Source organism: Anopheles moucheti, chromosome 2, assembly GCF_943734755.1.
Source record: "Anopheles moucheti chromosome 2, idAnoMoucSN_F20_07, whole genome shotgun sequence".
In the NCBI taxonomy this organism is placed as follows: Eukaryota; Metazoa; Arthropoda; class Insecta; order Diptera; family Culicidae; genus Anopheles; species Anopheles moucheti.
Genome location: NC_069140.1, coordinates 22228098 through 22240607, shown reverse-complemented (window position 1 = coordinate 22240607; position 12510 = coordinate 22228098). Strand labels below are relative to the sequence as shown.

At 43.8% G+C, this 12510-nt stretch overlaps 1 protein-coding gene across 2 annotated transcripts in view; it reads right to left on the bottom strand.

Annotated features, from left to right (window-relative positions):
- Positions 1-12510, bottom strand: part of LOC128309903 (extracellular sulfatase SULF-1 homolog) — a 49175-nt gene that overhangs the window by 28924 nt on the left and 7741 nt on the right. The window contains exon 2 of one of the 2 annotated variants that reach the window (XM_053046402.1): positions 5414-5446. The exons of the other annotated variant lie outside the window; for it this stretch is intronic. The gene's annotated coding sequence lies outside the window, so the exon portion shown is untranslated. The remainder of the gene's footprint in view (positions 1-5413; positions 5447-12510) is intronic. 2 annotated transcript variants of the gene reach the window in all.

The following is a 12510-nucleotide window of genomic DNA, read 5'->3' as shown; positions in this document are numbered from 1 at the left end:
TACCGACGCTCCGTATCGGTATCGTGCCATTACTTTTTAAAACGTTGTGCTTAACACACACACACGAAAAAAAAAATCTCGCCACGCTCGAATTGCTCAAATTTGGAGACGGAATGCATGACGATCGTGAGCGCTTCCGGGTGTTGATCGACGCGAGACTTGTTTGCGCGATCAAGTATCGATGTCGCGAACTCGACGGGAGCACATTAATGCGCTTCACGTTCATAAAGATTTCAAACGACGATCAGTTTTCTTTTTTTTTTTGGAGGGTGAGCATTTGGACTCGTTGAAACGAAGCGAACATTGGCTTGCCTAATCTAGCTTGCCGGTCGCCAGATGTGCTGACGGAATTTGGGTTACATTTGGCACATTTGGCGGTCGGTGATGTGTGTCGTTTTGTTTACAAATAAGGTGTTTGGCTGGATGGTAGCAGGACGCATTTCGTCCATCTGGCTAATGTACGCTTCCTTCCATTCCACGTCCATTTGGAACCATGCCGGCCTAATGGTGTGACACTCCGACATTCGGGGTTAAACGAGCGACAGTTAATTAAGATGCGTTACAAACGAGCTGGCAAATGAGATGCCACAGACGTACACAAATTCATCCCCGATCGTCGGTTGCATGCTGGGATTGATTCTTCCCTAGATGGACTATTCTATTCAACACCCTCTCCATGAATTCATTTCCAGTTTTGCAGTCTCTACGCCACATCTCTTATTTAGCTCAGTATCAACTGGCCGCGAGATGTGGTAAAAATTTTCAATAAAAAGCAAATGAATGGAGCGCTTCACACACTTAACTGCATCCTACGCCTTCCGGTACGGTGTGAGAGCAGTGCTCCTAACAAAACCATTCCAGGCAGACATCGCCAAAGCAGAAGGTTTCTTCGCACTACTGTGCCCATTGGTGCAGTGCAGTCAAGGGCGATATATGGAGGACGGCTTAACGACCGTAAGCAAAATAAGTTCAGCTTGTTAGCGATCTAATTTTCACTGATTGTTGCCCTGAAATTCCCTGAGGAATTCTTGCCAGTGTGCGTTATTCTACAGCTTTTATCTGCGGAGATTTTCAAACTGTGTACCTCACTTCATTTGAAAGTGAAACCAATGGTTAAGGTAAAGAAGATATTGTAGAACCATACGGATAGAAAACAGAAGTCGATCAGCAAGTTATAAGAAAACGCCAAGTGTAAGTGGAGAACCTGTACAGGAACCTGTTTAAAATGCTGTCCCTCTTATTCAATCTGCCATCCAGTGCGACTGTGCCCCTGCTACATAAACAATTCGAAACAGACGCCGGTTTAGCCGTGGGTGGGCTCGGACACCATTCGTCCAACAAGTACCAAACCCCTCGACAGACGAACGTCGCAATAATCTTCTTGCCAGCTGACTGGTGGAATGTGGTATTCCACACGCATCACGCTTGATCGAGTTGGCGATCCTTTCCTTTAGTAATCATTCCGGGTCATTTATCTGCATTGCCGCTGCCGGTGTGTGGCAAGTCATTCGCGGACCTTCCACCTATCCGGAACATTTTCGAATATTCCGTTTTCACCACTGGCCAATGATCCAGGAAGTTTATCAGCCCACGGTTCCATTCCGCTCGGAAGCGGGCACGCGGGAGATGGTTTCAGTAGTGCGGTGTACGCGATTAGCATATCTGGTCCGATCTTGAATGAAAGTTTTCCACCAAACGCCTAGATAAGGCTCGACGGAGAACGGAGAAGCGCGAAGAACTGTAAGTGACCGGAGATCGCTTTCTTCGCTTGCTCCAAGAAAACAGCTCCGCGGTATGATGATAATCAACCGGATCATTACGCCGCAACGGAACAGCTCCATAGTGAAACGCTATTGCCGGGCGGCAAGCTTTGTCACGCCAAATTATCCAATTTAGGACACCCGGTAACCATCTTAATCTGTTTGCTCCGTCCCTTTTGCATCGGCGGTGGCGGCAGCACTCGTGATAGCTCGGAGGTGTTGCCGTTGCTTCCATGGCGATCACCTTGTAGGAGTCGGCGGAGCACACGGTCGGGACGGTAATACCGTACGGTAAGAAATTACATTCGCTTCGGATTGCCTTCAGATGGGACTAGATTGGATAATCAAATCGGATCGCGTGATAATGGACGTTCATCAGCGAACAGCGTGGGACTTGTGATGACTCGATTTAGGGTGGATGAGCAATGCCAATGGCAATGGGTTTCGTAGACGTATGCGCCAACAATTGAGCAAAACTTGACCCAAACAAACATTATCCAGCGGCGATAAATAGGCACTGTAGTGAATGTGTACGTCCATAGACAGCAGTGTTGCGTGGAAAGACAAGAATTAATTGGTAGTAATTATCACATAATAAATAATAAACCTTTGCAGCTAAGCACAACAGCGTGCGGATCAATGCGCACCGAGCACCGGGCGATCTCCTAAAGTCTGACCAATAATTGCCGTGATTTGTCAGAGCGTACTTCATTGAACAGTTTTGCAGATATCTTCATAAATCCTGAGCAATGTGATTGATCGCTACGCGACAGTCTCACTTGCCAGTACACAAATTTCCATAGTGTCCATCGGTCCATTCTCCGTCTGTTACCATTTATCACTCAAAAGTGTGGCACATTTCGTTGTTTATCGCACAACCTAAACTGTGCATTTTAGTACACTGATGTTCGCGAAAAACACCTGCCATACACTCCGAATGGAGAGGTACAGACGAAATACCAACATTGTAGCGTGGTGGATGTGCTTATGCCTTCAAATGGTGAATAATGTTCACACTGCTCAGAACGCACATCTTTTTTTTCTCACTTCGCCCATTCGAAAATGCAGCACATGTGGCGAGTTAAACCAGAATCAGCAGTGGAAACCCCCATATCGAAGGTAATGTTCGGTAAAGCAAAAACGAATACAGCCGCACGTGCATGCACACTCCGTTGACAGTTATTGATTACAGGATATTCATTACACACACCCGGACTGGTACGGTAAGCGCTTCGCGAAACTTTCGTCACGCATCCAAGCCGTAATACGCAGCGCGCAATAAGAACAAGCATAATGTACCCAGAACACGGGTTGGTCGTAAAAAAAAAATATTCTCCCGATCCGCAAACGATACACACTGGCCAGTTTATGTGGCAGTTGGTGTGAGATTTTGGTGACACAATAAATTATCTGCTGGTCTTTGCGGTGCAGAGCTTTCCGGCGTTGGGGGTTGAAAGGTAAAATGTTGCCGTTGCCGGGGAAACGTTTACAGCGTTTACGCCACTACCAGCATGAAGATGTTAGGCCCAAAATGGAATGGGGTTTTTGTTTTTTTTCTGTTGTACAATAAGACAGCCGTTCGAAATTGCTTTGATGTGCATTGTATTCAGGCGGCATCAATATGAAAATGGTGCTACATTCCAAACACACAAATTGACTGACATGGCTGACAAGGGAAATGTGTTTGATCGTATCATATTATGTGCAACATTCTTATGATATTAATATTATTTCAGTGTAAGACATGTTCGTCTTCTAATAAGCGTACCGACTACAATATCAATTTAAATCGCTCAAGTAACGTTACAATATTTTTTGTTGAAGTTATATATTTTGAGGACCTTCAGCACGTTTGAAAGAACGTTTTACGTATTCAACACGAAGCTTAGAATAATATAGCCGTATGATTTGAATGAATTCAATTTTGTTTTGGCATTCTTATTTAGACTTGAAGTTCTTAGAAAAACAATTGTATTTAACCGTGCAAATAGACATTCGATTAAATGCGTTGATAAGTTTGATATATAAAAAAACGGCTTGTCGTTTTCATCAAATGCATGAAAAAGCTCAATTTTAACTGTCAATGATTACAAACACAAATAAAAAATAGAAGTAGTTTGTGTTCAAAATTATATTTTTTTGTAAGTTGCAGGTTATAAACGAATTTATTCAACAATGAGAAGAATGAGGACACGCATTTGGGCATGACAGAGCCGACTGGTGCTTTCGATTTTGCATCGATTTTGCGATGGATAACGAGCCGGCTTGTAAAACAATGTAATGATTTGACAACCTCAGTAGGCGCTAAATTGTCTCGAAATGAGATGTGAAGTTTTTTTGCAAGATTGAGCTACTTTGCTAAATTTCGCTCCAAGAAAAATCGCTGCATGTCTATTTGCACGGTTAGATCAATTAAATGCAGAGAAGAATATCGACTCTGTGACTTGAAAGTATAAACGAAATTGCACCAGGATTTCCGAAAGTATAGTACCAGGAGAGCATCCACGGAAGAGATAGCACCTTGTACAGCAATTTTACTTTCGGAAAGCCGCCGAAAGGTATGCATAGTCTAAGAAGAGTTACTATAATCATGTACTTAACATGCTAGTAATAATGAAATATAACATTTCAACTATATAGCGATTGTTTAAAGTTAAAAAAGCGATATTTGGCTAAGGATTCGACAATACTTTTTGCTATAAAACATAACGAACGCTCTTGGTAAGTTCTGGCCAACGGTGTAAAGAAAACCGGATGAAAATTCCAATTCGTTTGATTAACATGTCTTTAAGAATTACTGGGTGCTGCATTGAACAAGAGCGATTACTGATTGACTAAGTGTACTGTTTGGGTTTTTGCTACGTAGTTGAGATATAGATTTAAATGTTGTAACCTACATGTCGATCGTCAAGGAAATCGAAAGAGAAATCTAAACTTTAGACCCTTCCTTTTACGACTATGCTTCGTACCAACATCGTACGACGTGAGAGAATCGGATTAACCGCACGAACATGTACGCAATGGCAGGCAGCCATCTAATCCGCGTTTTGCCACGCTAAAACCCCAACGCGATCACGACCAGTCCTGTTTTGCAACACCGGTGGGTAGTCGCGCTAAAATAAACCATCGTCGGTGGATTGCCACGATCAACCCGGCCACCAACCGGCTGCATACGGGGTCGTGTGTGCATACGTGCATATTGCAGAAAGGGCATCAGATATCCATCTGTCAAAGGACAGTGCAGCAGGTGCCAAAATGGGTGAGGATCGATCCCCGCAAACCGGTCGTACCGGGCGACGGGCATGAAATCGCACCGCCTTGACATCGTGCATCGCGGCGTCCGTTTGCTGGTGAAACCCTTCACCAATCGTCGGATCGAGGCCCGTTTTGCCTGTTCTGCGGCTGCGGTTATCTTCATTGCAGCACCGACATTAGATGTACGTGTCGTTATCAACCCTGACAGCAAACATGTAACCACCGCCAACAGGTTTCACGCACTCGGGCCAGTTTAAACCAGACCGGATAATTTGTATCGGAAGACTTTTCAACAGATGCGAGACACGAGCGAGAGACACGAGACGGCTGTATCAGATTTGCTGCAACCAAGGGATTAATATAATCGCCAATCAGAAATAAATTCATTGATTACTTACAATCTCACTTCCTTGGAAAATAGTGCACGTTCTCTAGAAGAAGAAGAAAAAAAATAAATTAAACCATTACCCATCGCCGGATCACATCATCGAAGTCACGTCTAAAATTATCTTCATTCGCGAGCCGTGCAAAGCACCATTTCCGCGCACACGCACGGACGGTTTCCCAAAAATTGGTCCATTAGTGTTATCCCGCTTTTTGGCACGACGGTGTACAGGTTGGAATCGACTCACCAAAAACCACCATGTGCTAATCGAACACCTCCCACATTGTTGCCCTATTAATCGAGCTGTCGAAACGGAAAGTAAACAGACGAAATGTTTGACAAAGTTACCCTTGTTGTGCCCCTTTTTTCACTAATCGACTTCACATTCGTCCGGGCTGGGTGGCTTGCAGTCTACCAAACAGTAGTGGTGGGAATTTCGTTCCAAACTTATTAGGTTCTGTGGAACGATCAAACATAGGTGCATAAAAATTCGTGAAGTAGGTTTTTTGCACCTACATGTTTTGTTCGTCGTATGAAGATTAGAAAGTTAACGTTTGCTTCTGTTACTCTTGCTGAAAGCTCTAGTGGAATGTAAGCAACACTCACGGTAACAAGAATTTGTCCACGATCGTTGAATGATATAATGCAAAATTCATTGATCTTATGCAAAGTTGATACCCTGTTATTAAAGAACCATTGGAGGATTCTGTAAGAAACGAATTTTATTTAAAACTAGGCAGATAATTACTGAACGAGGGAATAAATCATTATTTGAAAAACTTTTACAAAATATGGTCGTTGTATCAGTTCGAATATTACATTGTTTAATATAAGTCGTATTTTTAGATTTAAAAAAAGATCATTCGATCTTGACATACCATTCATTTACTTCCTTACTACCTTACTTCTTCAGTTTGTTTGTTTAAATTTCTTCCTCTGTTTAATGATGTTTGAAGTTCAATGTGAATTTACATTGAAAACTATTTGTAAACAAAAACCTGTTAATGAATTATACTAAACTGTCTGATAATGTCGACGAATATGTCAAAACCATACCATACAGGATTATTTTAATTTTTATCTTGGAAGCAGGTTCCATTTCGTTCCGAAAGAAAATGGAACTTTCCCATCACTACCAAACAGTCAGTCAGACGCTGTTTGATTATTTTCTTTACGAATTGGCATATCAGTTTTAAATTTTTGTCTACATACACAGCATTTGGTCTTAGCCGGTTAGCCAGTTGTTGTGTTTATTTATTTTAATCTTCCAATGTCTTCCTTCTGGATCAACACACTGAGGTACCTTCACAATACTTAGGGCGTGTAAATTTAACACCCATCGTAAGGTTTTCTGTGTTATTAGTTGTGTAGCGGGTCATCTTGCAATGTGCCAAGCTGGTCCTACATTTAAAAAGCAATAATCGTGTCATTTGAAGTAAGCATAGATTTCATGCAATTTTACACGAATTTTCTCGCGACACTCTGCTCGCGGAAATTGGTAAACAACGGCTCGAAAAACAAAAACACATCAGGTCACCATCGTCGGTAACGGTAGCGGTAGCATTACTCCACACCTTGGCAAACCCTGTGACACGTGGCACGCAACTTTCTACTGAGCCCGAAGGGGGGTGTGGAAAAACAGTGACACGCGCACACCTCACGACCACACGGCCAGTGCCAATTCATTAAGTCATAAAATAAAACACCACATCACATTTGTGTGGTTCGCTTTAAGTGTCGCACGAGGTGTCGTTTCACCGCGCGGGTATAATCATAACCTATTCCACAGTAGCGAAGATTAAGGTGAGCGATAAAATTTATGGCTACCCCACCGAAAACCAGACAATCCGCACGGTAAATGTGTGTGGCAAATAATGGTATGGAATTAGACGATAAAGCATATTCATCCGGACGGATTCCGGTTCGCTTTAATGGATTGTGGTGAGGCGAAACAGTTGACCTTACCCAATAACCGCTCCGAAAGCTCGCCATCAGGTTGAATTCATACGATTGGGGAATTGGTAGGGCTCTCGTTCGGTTTCGAATCTCATTTAGCATAACGAACTGTTGGGTTCTCACCACCCTGTTTCGGTGGCACGCGCACACCTAACCGGTGCAACACCGCCAGGCAAGCGGAGAATGACATTTCAACCTCGGTGTTTGTCCTTCGTCCAGGCGGTACACGGTTCGTTACGGCCAAGTTTGGACAAACAATGAAACTTCACCACCAAAAACCCTCGGGAGATTTCATCAAAAACCAGGCCCGGGGAAGCATTAGCAAAGCGAGTGGCATAAAATCACTGTAAGTGCCAATAAATATTCATAAACTAATTACGGAATGAGAAGTTTCAGCCAATCGACGACCAATCGGTGCTGTTCCGCGTTTTTTTGGCGACGATGAACTGCCAGGTTCACGTACGCCAACGATGCTAGTGAAACTACCAAGGGGATATACCCTGCCGCGGTTGTGCTCACGGTTGAGGAGAGCAAGGCCTTGTGCCTGCTAGCACGCAGGAGAATTTTGGTAAACCGGAAGGACATATGTCTATACATCGATACACCCCTACAGGACATTTGCATCTTAGACGATGATATAAGCATCTCAGTAAGCTATCGTCCCATTTTGTTCCCAAAACAAAGACTACAATCGGCTGTGAATATCATAAACGTCGTACAGCTCGTCTGCGGATTCATGTGGTAGAGTAAGTTTAAACACCTCCTATCACTGGATGGTATGGAAATTATGCTAAAACCCACCCGGCCCAACGAATGTCTGGGCATCATCGTGTGGGCTCCACACCACGGCGGTGGACTACAACCGTTATCCGGTTACAAACTTTAACACCTTCCAGAGTTCGCGGGTCTCTACGCGGGCTCCAGCGCAGCATTCCTCATGCCCACACGCGTGAATAAATAATTTTCGTTTCGCGGTGCCCCTTTGGTCCGCAGGCACACACACACACAATGCCCCCTCCCTGGGCGAGTAATTCGTCGTCCGAGAACATTAAAGTTTGTGCATGTTCAAGTAGCTTACAGGTGAAGGTTTCTGGCAGCCTGGCTGCTTTTCGGGAAACCGTTTAAAAAACCGTATGGTAAAATACAGGGTGTTCAAGCTTAATTTGCCAGTTACGGTTCTGTTTATACAGTGGAGCGCCGATTATCCGTGCTCATCGGGACTCGACAGTTGTCGAATAATCGGATAACACGGATAATGAGCACATATCCTATTTATGATAAAACTAGTGTATAATGTGTCATAGGTAGGTGTTTTATTGTTGCAAAAAAGTTATAGTTGTTTTCTTTAAGAATTTGAGCTCATTTTACTATATAAAATTGGGTCTTTCAATTTTTCTGTCAACAGTGCTGCCCGGAATATGTCAAAATTGCCTTTGAAACCGTCTTTTCTCAGCTGCACGGATAATCTGACACCCAGTTAATTGGCACCCGGATAATTCGAATTCAGGATTCAAATAATATCAATACATAATATGGTAAACTGCTCTTTTTACATAAAAAGGAATTCAAATATTAAATTTCACCAAAATATTTTTTTTCTATTTCCATAGGTAACTGTCAAATTTACTTTGAACACCCTGTATATTTCGCAACATTCCATGCGAACTATCGCAATTCCTTCTTTGAACACCTTTGAACAGTAAGTGAGCAATAGTTGAAGAATTTTAATTACAATTTACATTCAGCCAAAGTGTTTGCACTAGAAGAGAAACATCATTCTTACCCGATCAAATAAAGATACGGATAGTGTTCTTCGCGTTTTCTCTATCCGAGTGTTCTGAAAGTGCAGACATCTCTCGGCAAAATACCAGAGAATTTGCGACCCATGAAACCATCTCAGCACAGAAACCGGTGTGTGTGGTGTTTACATTGCCATTACTTAGGAGGAGGCGATGAGTTTCCTCGCCGGTATCCACACTAAACCTAAGCCGGTCGTAAGCGAGGTGACTAAATATCAACAACCATTTATTTGCCTCGCGAACACCTGACGTCAGCAGCCGGAGCCCGATCGACGGGTGACGATTTTCTGTGATCGGGTGTGATCATCCTTAACCGCCAATTACAACCTCCTTATCGAAAACGTGCGAGTGCAATAATTAGAGTTTGCTTCCTCGTGTGAGTTCTTGTCCCAACGGTGCAGAAACGTGCGACTTTTGGGGTTTTGCTCAATGACTTCTACACGCCACAGATGGTTGCGTCAAAATTAAATCACCTCATGCGGTCTCCGCTGTCTGCTGATAAACCGAATGTATTAATCATTACCGAGCTTTTGCAAAAAGTGTCTACAAAGCGAAGGAAAAAAGTGGCGAACCAAAGCGGGGCTACAATCACGTGCCAACGCTAGCGGTCGAGATTTGCAGCAATAAGCAAAACCCGCATCTTTGCAGCTCGTATGGTGAGGACGGCGCAAAACCGGCATGGGACGCATTGCCGCGGCACGCCGCCCCATACCGGGGGTGTTGGGTGTTTCGCACCAATGCGCACAATCTCCCGCACACCCATCCCAACCTCCAAGGACGTGCGCGTGGACGGTCTCCTCCGGCGTAAGGGAAAACACGCCAAACGGGAGAGGAAGACGTTGATCCAAATTTATGACCACTTAACACATGCGATGTGGGAGGGTTTGGAGGGATGGGTTGAGGGGAGTTTCTTTTTCTGTTGTTGTTTCAGCAAGTGTAGTCAAATGCACATCCGTAAGCGAATGCCAGGCACACAACGCCTCGGGCTGTACGAGTGGCGTGCCGATTTTAGAACCCCGCCAATGCCAAACGCTGCAAAACGATGTCGCGCTAGAACGATGCCGCGATCCTCTTCCGCGGGGCTAGACGAAACTCGACCCGCGCGCTATGAGGATCGTGCTAATTGCTTGGTGCTAACCACACGGCACGATCTGTGCTTCTCTCGCGCGATTCAATTCCAGACCCAGCCGTTCGTAACCATCGAACTCAGACGAACTCAATGAACTGACAACGATCGATTGATCACAGCTTCGGATGAAATCCACAGATAACATCAGGTGCGTAGCGTGCAGCAGGTTGGTTTGACGGGGTGGCGTAATTTATGTGCCGGGGGTTTCGTTTTTGCGTGGCTTCGCTTTCAAACATACCTGACCTTCGCCGATTGGACAGCCAGCGCGATGCTGATGACGCTAGGTGTTTGCGTGCTGGTGAGTCACGGAACCAATGGAGACGGGACTGGTCGTCCACATGCTAACACCATGCTTATACATCCAGTGCAGGGGTCGGCAAACTTTTTGGAGCAAAGCGCGCCAAATGTTATAAAAGTGCCCATGGCTCAAGAGCACAATGAACGTAAACGGAAGCAATTTTTTGCCGTTTCGCTTAAAGCTTATCGAGGTTATCATTTTCGGGACGCTGTCAAGCCTCAAGCAGCCGAAACAATCGAAAGTAATGGATGAAGAAAGATTACAAGTTCTCATTGTTGGCAAGGAATAATTAAACACTGGATACATCTGTCTATTGGAATGTTTTCAATGCATGTGTAAAAAGGCTTTTTTTGACATGGAGTAAATCTGCAAATAGAAACCATAGGGAACACCCCTGGGGTACTTCTACCGCCTGAAACCTCCAAAGATAAAAATGAGAATTTTAATTGGTTCGAAGGGTTTTAAATCCGTGTTTAAGAATTAGAAACAAGATTAATCTCTTAAACTCAGTCATAAAGATTTCAACAATTTCAAGTGGGGTTGCATGAGGGGGGTTGCTGCAACCTTCTACCCATGATTTAAATTGTGTAATTGTGTTATTATATTAACTCGAAATTTAACTCTTTACGATAGCCTTACGGTTTAAAATCACGACTTAACTCTTGTATAAATTAAATCAGTGAAGAGTTCAATCCCAATAACTCATGAGTCGAATCGTGAGCTTGAGGTTGTCGTGAAGAGTAAAATCTAAATTGTTTATGATTTAATAATCTGAGAGTGAGTTTAATAGCAACAGCATGATAGATACTGTTCTAGGAGATTTGAATTAATTTACTCTTGAAAGATTTAAATCTTTCATTCATTCTGAATCATTGTGCACGTCACTCCTGCATGAGCCCTCACCCCACTTTACCAGGTAGCCAACTAGGGTATTTTTAATAATATGGCCTTAATGCAGTTACAGCTTGTGGTAAAATTATAGTTAGCTTGCCATAGGATGTACCATTTGCGCACAATGACGGTACCAAAAAGCCGTGTGCAGCTCGCGAATAATTCTTTGGCGACCACTGACTGAGAAAACAAATGAGAGAGTACCAAGTGAACGCCACGTGTCACAGCATCCAGACGTAAGGGCTTCCAGGGTTTCCAGGTTTGTTCCCGGCCAGATCGTTTATGGTAAAATCTACCATCGGTTGGAGATTGTGGGATGTGTACAAAAATAAACCACCAACAGCGGCTGAAATCGCTAGCGATATGGAAAACTCGCGTGGAAAACCACCCATCGACAGCAGCGTGCGGTGCATGCACATGCACCATTTTGCGCGGCCACTCCACGATGCAGATGGAACACAACACAACGCGAAAGGTGATGGAACGCCACAAGACGCAAAACAGCAAGCACGTTGCCCGTTCTACCTTATTCGGTGTATGGAAGGTCCCGGGATGAAGTTTAACGTAATGGATCCTTTTTTAGTAAAATTAATTACTTATCATGGACATAATTTTTATTAGCAATAATGGATGCCTTTTTCTCATCAACAATAATTCACAACAAAATAAATAAATAAATAATGCAAACGGAAAAATTCTCCATTGCAGCATTCCATAAGGAACTGGAGGCTAGCAAAAGTCGATACGAAGCAATAAACTTCTAGCATTGGCCTCCGTTTTCACGTATCACTGATGCTGTCTCAAGATGTTGGCGGAATTCCTGGTCCGGGTGGAGGAAAAAACGTGATCGAATGTTACTTCCACATCATTTACCTTCATCCTGCCATGTGCCAAGTGAACGTTGCACACTTTCCACCAAATTTCCACCCAGACAAAGAATTTGCCGCCCTGTTCTGTGTTGCTGCGATGATGATGATTCGGTAGTCGTCGGTTTTGGTTGCAATGCTCTCTATCTCTCCTTGCTCCAACTGTAGACC